This window comes from Quercus lobata, chromosome 3, assembly GCF_001633185.2.
Source record: "Quercus lobata isolate SW786 chromosome 3, ValleyOak3.0 Primary Assembly, whole genome shotgun sequence".
Lineage (NCBI taxonomy): Eukaryota > Viridiplantae > Streptophyta > Magnoliopsida > Fagales > Fagaceae > Quercus > Quercus lobata.
This window is the reverse complement of record NC_044906.1, coordinates 61107905-61121121: the sequence shown is the minus strand read 5'-3', so window position 1 is coordinate 61121121 and position 13217 is coordinate 61107905. Positions and strand designations below refer to the sequence as shown.

Sequence of the window (13217 nt, the reverse complement as noted above, 5' to 3'; positions counted from 1 at the left end):
TACCTGGTTGATCTCCCTAGCTATTAACCAATCTGAGCTATTAACCAATCTGATGGTAACATTCATCCACTAACGGAAACAAAAGATTTGTAAGATGAAAATTCAACGCTTAAGTTTTAAAACCTTTAACTATAGATAAAGCTTTGGCAAAAACATTGATATATTTCTCCCTGACCTAAATATAAGAAGGCCAAAGTTATAGCTGACTTTTCTTTTGTCACCAAGTAATAGCTCAGCTTGAGCATTGAGTGGTGAAATTTATTATTAAAAAAAAAAAAAGGGACAACAACAATTTTAAATCATAATTTCTGGCTCAGAAACCCACAAATGAAAATAAATCGAATCATGAAAAAGAAGTTTTAAAAATCATTCTATAGGTTCTTTTGCATTTTGTGGGTTAAGAAATTTCAAGAGCTTAAGCACTGTAAGGGCAGATCATACACCACCTCCTATGTTGGACTGGTTGCTGTTTTAACTCTGCCCTCAACCCCACTCTGCCACTTCACATGGAGGAATTCATATTTCTACATCTTCAAGAACATGTTAGCTACGCGAAATTATCAGTTTAATCACTAAAAATTGAATCACTACAGTTAAAAAGATTCTGAGTCTACCAATGATGACAGTTGTAAGCATTCACCCACAGTAAATGGAAAAGCAGAAAATCGTTTGCATTTATTATAATGAATATTTCTCTCTAGCAGAAGATTACAAATAGAGATGAGAATTTGTAACACATTAAAAAATTATATAACCTAAAGAATGTCAAGGTGAGTACAAGATGAAAACATACTTAGCTGAGAGTTTGATAGCGTATAGGACCTTGCAGTCCATTCTGTCGGGTGTCATTCCTTCCCACCAGAGCAGGCATCCAGGGGAACAGTTTGTCAAGTTCCTTGCCTAGTGTACTGGGCCTCAGCTGCTTATCACTGATTCCAAATTTTGCTCTTTCAATAGCCTCCATTATATCTTCCCTTGTCACAGTTTCACTGCCTGCAAAACCCAGAAGACATTATATTCTCATTTATTGGTCCAATATTCACTAAGAAGACCAAATAAAAATAAATAAATAACAACACTGAGAAAGATGAAAGAAAGGGAGGAGGGAGGGAAGGGGAGGGCTGCTCTAATGAAATTGAATGTGTTTACTTCAACCTCACCTCTACGAGCAGCAAGTAATGCAGCTTCATTGACGATGTTGGCAAGATCAGCACCTACAAAACCTGGAGTCAGGGAAGCAACTAGATCACAGATAAGATGTACGTCTTCCTCTCAAAAAACATTATTGCTCATCAGGAAAACCATTCAAGTCCTATGCCTATATCCTTTGAAGATTGAAAAGAAAAAATAATCTTGAATCTAGAGCTTTAAAATTCATTTTAAGCCAAAGGTGTACTATGGATTTAACTAAACCCCATTTACCATTTTTCAAGTAAAATTTTGAAGTTGACCATTTATGACCTTAACATATCCTTTTCCTATTTCGTTGTATTATTTTGTAGATGGGTTCAAATAAAAAATAAAAGAATCAGGAGCATTGTACACATTACACAAAAGGATCTATGTTAGCCTGGGCAATGTCGTTTGAAACAGTGAACTTGAAATTTTAGAGCATACTGAATTACTGCATTAAACAATTTGCTATGCGTTAGCACACACACACAGACAATGTAGCAATAAAATTAATACCAAAAACAAAAAAACAAAATGCAAGTTATAATACTTACCACTAACGAATATGACAGCATTTTGCTGGTTTAGATTACGTGGTTTCAGGCTGTCCAAAGTCAGCATGAAGTTTGACTAAGAATCTAGAATTTGATAAGGTGGTTGGTTAGGGCATGTATGGATATTAAAAGAGATCATCCCCATTGAAGATGATGATCTCTAGTTTAAAAAAAAAAACAAAAAAAGATGACAATCTCTACAAATTGTTTCATACTTAATTTAAGGAAAAAAAAATTACTTTGTAGTGAGCATCATCATTACTGGGGCATTGTGAAATTGGCAGCACAAAATTCAGAGTAAAGTTTTAAATGTCAGCGTTCCATAAACTGCTTATAAAACCAGTTTCAATGGTGTCTAAATGCCGAAAAAGATAATCAACTGAGCAACTATATGGGAGGGCAATTAAACCACACCTTTTGAAAGTAAAGCTTTTTTAAAGACTTAATTTTTCCAGGCATTGAGTCCACATCTACTAATCAGTGTTTTCCTTTGCAAAGACCATGATTATATGAGGAACCAATCCTATAAATACCCAGGTTCTTATTACAATTTTATGATCTGTTTTGCAATTTACAATTAAGAACTACCAGCCTAGTTCCTAGGAGACCAATTGCAGTAAAATAGTGTGACTATTGCAAAGAAGGGGGGGGGGGGGTGGAATTTCTGGAGTTTCCGATTGGTCCTTAAACTGGCTCTACTACCTTAACAAGCTAACTCTGCCTCCCTGATTCATTTTAATAACAGCCAGAGACATATTCAAATGCTAGAAGTTAATACATTAAATTTAAGAATAAAGTAAAAATAATGTACCAATATGGAACTGCATCTTTTCAGTTTGGACATGCATGAAAAACTGAATCTGAAGGATTGAAGTATTACATAATCAAAGTTTCTTATCTAAACTTCACAGTCAAAGAATATTCAGATATTTCATTCTGGTATCTACAATTTAATTATTTATATGAACAATGTCAAATAGAGTAAACTATCAGTACAGCAGTACTTTGGTAGAGCCTCACGTTAACTCTTTATACTTGTGAGCTTCTTTATTTATTTATTTTTTTCATTTTGGTATTAACTAATCTCAAAAGATACACGCACTTTTAAATACATATCAAATAATCTCTAAGATTCTAGAGGCCAAAAAGTGAATCATGAGTGGGAGCTTATATATTGGGGTTTTTTTTTTCTAGCTTTTTGGGAGCATATATTAGTTTCAACCACTAGCCCAAAGAGTGTAGAAAAGTTCAGAAAGTAACCTGCCAGCAACCCAGAAGCACACCAGTTGAGGTTAAAACCACCCTGTCTAAAACAATTTTTAAAGGACAGAGATCATCTGCAACAGCATGAACAGCACTTGCTTCCACTTCTATCTGAAAAACCAAACAAGGTCCAAGAATCAAATGATACTCAAACAAGAATTAAATAGAAACATAAGATCCCTCTAAAAGGAAGTTTACCTCATCTTCAGTAGCAGGAACAGGTGTAATATGATGTGAAGCATGAAACATGCTAAAATGGTACATGCTGGAGTTCTGAAACCAGCTTGCTAAACAAAATACAAATAAAAATGCCAAAAAAAAAATGCATAAAATATAATTTTATTTAAAAATGTAACCACAACTCAAATTCAAATAACACATATGTGAAGAGGTAAGCAATTTAAAAGCTTACCTTTATCAAAGTACGGATTAAAAATATGTTTCACAGCCTCCCTGTGGCAATCAAAGCATGTGTGAAATTAAAAAATAAACTACTATATAATTGCTCCCTGCTCAAATTTATATTTTTTCAGGACTGCAAACATTAATCTCATCAAACAATTTGAACCCATATTTCCACTATTCATTTTGTATTCTGAAGACATAGGTTCATTCTCTGATGAGTTTGGGATCAGTATGTAAAACGTTATCATGATTAATGGGTTTTAATGATCTAATTTGCATGTGTTTTATATAATCTTATAGATGAGAAAAAAAAATGTAAATCAAAAGCACAAAAATCTTAAAATAATGCTAGTTGTTTGCATAATTAATCCCATCAATGGCATCCATCATTATCAGGCCATAATGTATGCAATTACATAATAAATCCATTCAGTTATGTTTATTTTTCCAAGCAAAGATTGGAAGCTGGATGGAACCCTTTCTCTAAGTAACCCACAAAGGATGACAAGTGACTGCCCATTGCAATCACAAGGCTGCTGACAAAAAGAAAGCTGTTGATAAACAGCATTCCTACACCCAAGAAGCATGTGAATTCAATTAATCACAGGATAGAAAGCCATATAACAGTGGCCACCTTCTAATAAAAATTAACATGTTTGAATTAGTTTGGCCACCTCAACTTCTAAGAATATGAGACAAGTCCTAAGAATAGGGACTTGAACTTTATATGACTGCATCATTTCCCATTGTTTTCACTCTCACTAAATCACCTAAGTTTCAATCATTTCTAAAACTAAAAACTTCCTAAATTTTCTTAGCGATAAATCACAATAAAAACAATACACAAATTCATTAAAAATAAATGGCAATACATGGATCAAACATATAACAACATACAAAAAACTGTAACAGCATGAATTATGAGAAAAGGAAATGCTTACGAGATGCGCACTGAGTATTCGGTGCTCAGATACAAAACATTAGCCCGTACAGGAGGGTTTGCTGCCTACACACGCACACAAAAGAGGCAATCCATCATTTGCTCACTCAATTGAAACAAGAATTAACAATGTAGTACCATGTAATCCAAATTCTGCTCCAACACAACACAACCCAAGCTCTCTACTCTCTAGTGATAAATTCATAATAAACAATTCTGAGAAAAAAAATTAAGAAACTATGACAAGAATAATAGAAGAAGAAGAAATGCCAATGCTAAAATATTATGACTTTAGCACTTACTCAAGGTTCGCCAATTTTGCGTTTTTTAACCCTTGTGTAATGTTTGGGCGGGGGAGGAGGCTGCGGGGCATCATCCTTAGGCTCATCGTCATGCTGCAAATTCCATTAGAAGTTAAGCAATCAAGATTCTAATCAATGTTATCATTAGAAGAAAGTGAACTACAAAATATGTGCATTTCAATTGTAACTAGTGTTATCATACCATAGAGCTACCTCGGTGTCCTATTTTGTGTCCACCTGTCCCACAAGTGGGTGCTCTTCTAGTGCGCTGTGGTCTACCTCGGGGAGGTGAGGGCTGATGAGGGGGATGCTCGTTTGGTACATCAGTATGTGGCTGTACAGTGTCAATCCCAACCGGAGGTCCTAGAGGGTCAGATGAGGATGCGGTAGGTGGGTAATGATGCTCTAAGTACAGGCCAGGAGTGGGTGCAGTAGAGCTGGTAGGTGGGTAAGAGGGTGTCTCGGGGAGTATAGGAGGGGTCACAGTGTCATCAATACTGAGATCAAAATCCGGCTGCGAAGGTGGGCTGGGTGAACGGACCTCGGGCTGAATAGATGTAGTTGGGATGTGTGGAGGGACCTCAGGCTGAGGAGATGAGTGCGGGATGGGTGCAGGCATCTCAGGACTAGTTACAACCCGAGGGGTTGTTGCACGCCGACCACGGCCCCTACTTGCACTTGTGCTTGGGCTTGCTGTAGCAGGCATAGCACGGCCCCTGGTTGCACTTGTGCTTGGGCTTGCTGTAGCAGGCCGACCACGGCCCCTACCTGCGCTTGTGCTTGAGCTTGCAATAGCACGCTGAGCACGGGTCCGTGTACTTACGGGTGCTGCGCTTGTGCTTGGGATTTCAGTAGCTGTTGGTTCACTCTCATGGCCATTTTCTACCTCCTCATTAGCTACAGGATCACGACCAAGGCCAACCACACTATCTAGGACACGCCGAACATGGTTGTGAGCTTCACTACCTTCAGGAAGCATCGCCAACAGTGCTAAATGGCTTTGAATCTGAAACGGAGGAAGAACCAGTACAATCATATTTGAGACAGTTATGTATAAATTAATGAATGGATAATATAGTACTTACGAATCTACTCAAATACTCAACTAGAAACTAACAGTTTTATTAGAGTACTATATGTAACAGAAACTCTATAATCAAATATGTTTTTATAATTCATAGAAACGGATTCTACGTTCATACATGTACTCAAGTAAAATGAAATAGGTAATAAAGTATAATTAGAACACATTACCATTATATGTAATTTAGCGCTGTTGCGGTCGACATACTTTCGAGTGACCGGACGATACCAAACGTAATAGGCATGATCGCGGGGCATCTCACCAATCTGAGGAGGTGCGTGACAAAGTTGTTGTCGTCTCATTTCCCATGAAATGATATACGGTCCATGCTCCTCCCTCCAATTCTTTTCCACCTCCCCACGTAAGTCAATTTTATGTAGTCTATCTTCGTAGAAAACATCGTCAGGCTGTTGCTGCGCCAACCCAAACTGTCGAAGGACACGGTCCGGGTAGTGTCTCTCTACTTTGCAAAAACATAGAAGCGGCACCTTGGCTGTCCACGTATCCCTCCCTGCAACGCAGAACTCAGGAAGGTGGCCAAAGTCTGCCTCGTATGGCTGCCACACAATCTACAATAGAAACAAAAAACAATTATCATAACATCTTCAAAGGTGAAACAAGGGAGAATACATACATAAAAGGAAAAAACCAAAATTTTAACAAAACATATGTTAAAGGATGAATGTTATTACCTGGTCTGGCTGCATTGTCACTAATTGCTCGCGATAGCGGATCAAGGCCATGCCACCTGGCCTACTCTTCGGGCTTCGCACCCGCACCCATCTACAATTACGAGCAAATAACATAAGAACGATAATACAATTTAGTTATTAAGAAGAGTACATTGTATAACAAACTAAATATTAGGAAAACACTTACTTAGATGCAAGTGGAGCATATGGCCATGGGCCATAATCACATCCAGGTGGGGGCTCTATCCTCGGGCACAAGAATGGCAACCTTGCCCATGCCCAATACTGGATCAAGGTGCACGCCCCACCAATCTGCGATGTGCCTTTCTCACTTGCCCAACACAAGTCCCTGTACAACCAGGCCAAGCAACCACTACCCCAACTATACTGCCGCGGATCACGAAGGTTGCGCATAAACTCCAAGAACATAAGATGCACCCTATCTCCTGACTTGTCCATGAAAAGTTTATCCCCTACTAGCGCTAAGATATAGCAACGGGCATACCGGTGTATCTGAATCTCTGTTGCGTCCTCAGGCAGTGGTGCTGCAATGGCCTCAACAAGTCGGCTAATGAGAATTCTTTGGCCCACCAAAGTTTTATTGTCATTCGGCGGAGTAAATCCAAGCAACTCCTCACACACTCGCCTCCAAGTCCCATTCTCCACAAAGGTCGGTCCAACCAAGACCTCACCGTCTATAGGAAGTCCGAAAATCACCTCCACATCTTGTAGGGTGATTGTCATCTCACCATGTGGAAGATGAAACGTATGAGTCTCCGGCCGCCATCGCTCAACTAGGACCGTTATTAGGCAATTATCGATCTCTTTGGAAGGGGCTCTAAACAATCCTTCCAACCTTAGCAATTTGATAATGTCAATCACCCGATTATCTTCCATCTGAACGTTTGCCATCTCCTTAGTGCGACCACGGCACACAAGTGGGCCCGGGTCCTACAAATTCAATACAAATTTTAGCGGTTGTTAGAACTAGAAATATAACTTTCAAAGAACTTGCTAACTAAAAGTCAAAATCAACGTCAAAATTAAAGCAGTTGTTAGAACTAGAAATTTTACCTCGCCATTCCAAATGGCCTCTGATCGATGATATGGTTGTCGCGTCAACACTGAAGGCTGAAGCGGACCGGGGTGCAAGATCTCTAACTCCTGATCGATCTGAGGCTCCATACTGCAAAGAGTATAGACAATTAAAAAGGTTATGAAAACCCCAATTTCTCTGTGCCAATGTTTGATAAGAATTCATATATTTTCATTCCATCACCTTCAAAATTATATATATATATATATATATTTCTGATTCAAAGGGTTGACAGTTAAACATTACAAGTGCATACAAACTAGATAAGAACAGAATTTTTTTTTTCTAAATAACAATAAATATTATAAAATTTAGGTAGTTGTCACGTTTCAAAACAATGTTGAAAACTAGCATCTCGAGTGTTCGTCCACTCGAGTTCGAAGATAAAAGTCGAGTTTGTAAGTCTCAATTTATAAGAGGATGGGTTTAAAGTGAGCAAAAATTGACGTAAAAATCAAGTTGTAAAGACTCGATATCCATAAATTGCAGAAAACGCTGCTATAGGGCTTAAAAACGCCACTGTAGGGCTCCCTAAACCTGATACTTATAAAAAAAATTTGTAGAAAAACGCCGCTATAGGACTTTTAAATGTCACTGTAAGGCTTCAACAGAGGGTAAGTGAAGCACTTACAATTCGCCCAAACAGAGGATAACCTCATGTAATTTTCGAAGAATTTCAGTTTGTGAACTTACTTTTACTTCTATATACCTCTAATTATTCTTTACAGTACTTTTTAAGGCTAATTCAGTGGATCTCTCATCTCTTTTTTTTGAAATAGCATCAATTGATTCGTCAGCAGTACTAAACAGGTACAATTCTCTCTCTCACAGTGTGGTTTTTTACCTTAGGGTTCTAAACAAAAAGAGCTTCCATGTTTACCAAACCAATTCCTCCATCCAAAAAGTAAATCCCCAACTCTCTTTATTAATCAAAGTATTTCTACCGTATCATATCCCAAGTTTTAAAAATTTAATGTATTGCCACAGGTGGTCCTCATTTTTATCACTGAAATTTGATTAAAAGAACATGCCATTCAAGCTAGTCGAGTATGAATCATGATCTTGAAATATCTACAACTTGATTAGTTTCTATGTGAAATATCAGGGGACTTTCTTGCAATTACATTGTTGTTCCTATTGCACATAGGTATTGATTTCCAATTATATTTTGTAGGACTCAGTGTTTGCTTGGTGAGAGAAGTGAGGTTAGGAAATTTAGGAGAAAAAGTATTGTTAAATGAGTATTAAATGTGGCAGCACTCCAAAGCTAACCTGGTACTCCATCTATAATTGCACTTCCTACTTGATTTTTTTTTCCTAGATTTAATTAAATAGTCAAGGCCAGGTAGGAGTTTCACAAACTCTAGACTACATGTTGAAACTTTAGAGCAGGATTGCTGTGATCCACTTCTTGAATTATTATTATTTTTTTGGGGGGGGGGGGGGGTTGGGGGTGTTATGATGGAAAGGATGGGAATTGTTATGAATATAGGGATTGTGCATTTATAATATCTTTGGTAAATCTTGATAAAAGCTCTCTCAGAAACTTTGAGGCTTTTGACTATGATCTTCATAATGATCATAATTCATTGCTAATTATAATTGATCACAATAATGTGAAAATTGAGAAACTTCTCAGAATGTTGCTTATGTAGGGCTTGTCTCCATGATCTGTTTAATACAGTTTGAGTTTAGTAACTGACATGGTGATTCAAAGGAGTGTAGTTGGAAGAATTAATTAGCTGATTCTCTAAATGTAATAGAGATATATATTTATCCGGGTGCCCCATGACCAAAATATACATATTTTTTCACTTTGTATTGAATATTTCATAGATCTAATCATTTGTATTCTCATTATTTTTGCCTATGGCCATTGACCTCAACGTTTATTGTTGATATACTGCAGAACTGTGGCCAAATTCTGATCCAAGTTTCCTCAACAAATTAGGGCTTTGGACAATGATCTTATTGTTAGTTACTCCAACTCACTTCTTTATTATTGTTTTTTTAAACAATGAGAATCATGAACCCCATCTCCAATGAGGGAATTTTAGCAAAAGTAGCTTAAAAACTCAGCCTCTATATTGAAAAGCAAATATATTACTTATTGATTCACAGCATACAAAACATTAATATAAACTTCTATGGAAGAAATTGGCTCTGGTTGCTAAGTTATTAATGTCAGTCTCTTATAATCTTAAAACATTCAAATTTGATCTCAGCAGGACTGCTGTCCATCCAATTTTTCCATTCAATTTATCATGGGTTGACCATTGTGAATGCCGATTGACATTATTATTTTCAAATTAACACTGCGCCTATAATTTCAAAAGAATATACTAACTTAACAAGCTTTTAACAGGGCAGTTTTTTTATTAAAAAAATGTATAAGTAAGATATTCTATACGGCCAAACAAAAAATAAGAAGAGTTTTGCCACTAATTTTCTAAGCCCACATAATTGAATACATTGATATTAAGGCTGCCGATAAAATGCAACTGACAACAATAATTTTTCCTGTTGAGGAACCAGCACCCAGATTTCATCCTCAAATCAATCAACAACACTTTCCTTATTAACAGAAACTTCAGATTTTAACCTAGGTGAGAAATAATAGGAAGAAAAATAATGCATAATGAAATTGAGAAACGAAAAACCCTAGGTAACATTATGAAATTCCAAACTCTAAAATTGGAGAAACAGACACAGAGGGTACCAGCAACCCAAATCATGCAACAAGTAACAAAACAATAAAAACTAAAGCACTAACAAGGGAAATTATCAACCACAAACACTTGGGCTAAACACAGATGGAATAATTCTTTAAAAAGCTCAAATTTTTATAAGAAAAACATACCTTCAAACTTGAAAAAATTTGAACTTCCGTTAGAAGGGACAAGAGGGATTTTCACGGTATGGGTGAGGGGATCGTCTGAAGCCGATTGTGAGGAAAGAGGAGAGCATTTAAGGGTGAGGATGACGGTGATTTTTGTTGCACGCCGACGGGTTGAGGATGACAGATTTCGCCGTTTGAGTGAGAGTGTTTGAACTGAGAAAGAGTGTTTGAGAGACAGAGAAAGAGTGTTTGAACTGAAGCCGATTGTGAGGAAAGAGGAGAGCGTTTGAGGGTGAGGGTGAGGGTGATTGTTGTTGCACGCCGACGGGTTGAGGATGACTGCTGTCGCCGTTTGAGTGAGAGTGTTTTGAACTGAGACAGTGTTTGAGAGACAGAGAAAGAGTGTTTGAACTTAGAGAGAGACCGTATGAGTAGGCGTTTTGAAAGTTAATGTATTTTTCTCATAACTCGAGTCTTATACACTCGATTTCTACTTTATCCACCTGGCAAATTTGTCCATGTCAGTGTATTGAGAAACCGGGCAAAACGAGTTTTAAAAGATCGAGTTTTAATAGGATCTCGAGTTTTAAAAACTCGAGATGCTATTATCACAAATTCTTTCAAAACCGGCCAACTAACTATATTGTTAGATATCCTTTGCTATTTCGCAACGAAAATCCAGCAAACTGTCTTCACTCTTTACTTGGGCTAGTACATAGAAACAGAAATAAAGCGGGACTATCTATTCGCTAGTGGGGGAAAATGGGCATTTGCCCATAATTTACAAACTATGCAGCAAAATGTCATTATTTTGAAACTATTTGACAAAATACTTTTGTTTTTGAAATTCGATTTTAACAAAATCGAGTTTTATATAAAACTCAATATTCTCAAAATCAAGTCCAATGTATAGTTTTAAGTGGAACTCAATATTAGTAATGTCGGGTTCCATTTAAATTTTCAAAAAAATGTAAATGGCAAAATACACATAGAACTCGACATTGTTAATATTGAGTTCCACCTGTAACTCGATTTTATTAAAACCGAGTTTTAAAAACAGCAACATTTTGCTAAATAGTTTCAAAACATGAGCATTTTATTGCATAGTTTGTAAATTATGGACAAATGTCCATTTTTCCCTAGCTAGGCAGTCGCTAACTTTTCAAGGACGACTTGTTAGCATATTAAAAGTTTTACAATTGGAATACAACACCACAACCATTTAGCTAGCTTTAGAGTACTAGCATTTGGTTTGCTAAATACTAAATATTTGACATTTGACATTTGATATTTAACACAACAAACACCAAAAAACCTCTTACATCAGATGTTTTAAATATTAATAAATTTAGCATGAAAGAACAATATCATTCCAATTGGAATAGTACGGACACCTATGCTAAAAATAAAATAGTTTTTTTATTCTTTTTCTCTCTCCTCTCATTATTTATTCTAATTTTTCTCACTCCTCTCACTCACGTCTCTCTCTCTCTCTCTCTCTCTCTCTCTCTCATAAGTTGCCGATCTCCACCATAGTGATCTTCACCCTCAATTGATCTCGCCAAGCGCTAACCTCACCATAGTCTCTGCTTCGCCTAAAGCCACTCATCACGATGGTGGCTTTGTTCTCAAGGATTGTCTTCATTCCCATTTCTCTCTGATGGTAGTGATAGGTGGGTCAATGTTGGTTTTTGGTTGCTAGGGTCTATATATTGGCTTTATTGGTGGCGGGCCTAGAGGTGATAGGTTTTGTGGGTCATTTGATGGGTTGTGGGTTGCTGGGTTTTGTGGGTCATTAGAATTTCCAGTGGGTTAACATTTATTTTGGTAGTTTTGGGTTGATTTTTTATTTATCTCTTCTTCTTCTTTTTTTGGGAGTTTTGTGTTGATTTCAAGGTTTTTATTTTTTTATTTTCAAAGTAGTATTGGGTGGTGGTGGGTTGTAAGTGGTAGTGACGGGTTGTATCTTTGGGTAGGGGTGGCAATTTGTGTTTTCGGTCGGATTCATGTCGTGTCAAGCCATGAGTATTCGACTATATGGGTTGACTCGAACCTAACCTGTTTAGTAAATGTGTCAAGAATCCTCAACCCTAATACTAAGTTATGCTTTTTCACATAATATTTATGTTGGCTTATTTCATAACAAAAAGTGTTGTAATTACATTAATTTATTTCCTTGTATTTTATGGGATTTTATTGTATTGAGTTTAGAATAAAATCGGTGAAGATTGCTCAAAAAGTTGATCTCGTGACTTGTCTTGCGAGCGGTGCAACCCACGAAAGTCACATGAGAAACATATGCTGGAAACTAAAGAGTCAAGTGGCAGATTGTATTTTGCGAGTCACTTCACGACTCAAGCTAAGTCGTGAGTGACCCACGAAACTCCTCATTAACCACAATATTGAAAGGAGGTTGTTGAGGACTCTTTTTTCACCCCACATGGCCCTACTTCATTAGCAACTCACACCACATCAACATATTATTGATTATTTGGATAAATCTCTTTAAAACCCAAAATAAGCTCATATCTCATTCTACTACATAGATTGGGCTCACATGACCCACAAGATCCTTACTTGAAGAGGCAGATTCATGGTTTACATTTCCTCTTCATCAATTGGGATCATAACCCCACAACATCATCAACATCAACATATGGATCGATCTGAAGCAATGAATCAAAGCTCACGGCCCATATTACCTCTCTCACACTCATGAAAAATGGCTTCTCCAGCAAGAGCTCATATTTACACAAAAATGACAACAAAACCCAAAGTATGTCATCTCATCTTCGGCTTATGATCCAAGCTCGTGAGTCTCTTTAGGGAAACTTTAGGAGTCGTGGTTTGGAAGACTAAGAGGTATGTT

General features: G+C 37.1%; 1 long non-coding RNA gene across 2 annotated transcripts; it reads right to left on the bottom strand.

The window, feature by feature from the left end:
- Positions 1-2974: 2974 nt before the first annotated feature.
- LOC115979218 lies at positions 2975-4404 on the bottom strand. 2 transcript variants are annotated; one of them, XR_004088986.1, is made up of 4 exons: positions 4337-4404; positions 3403-3443; positions 3189-3277; positions 2975-3101 (listed from the first exon to the last, which is right to left on the bottom strand). It is a non-coding gene; the product is annotated as an uncharacterized LOC115979218 (long non-coding RNA). The 2 variants fall into 2 exon arrangements; XR_004088985.1 differs by having other exon boundaries at positions 3189-3263.
- Positions 4405-13217: the final 8813 nt, after the last annotated feature.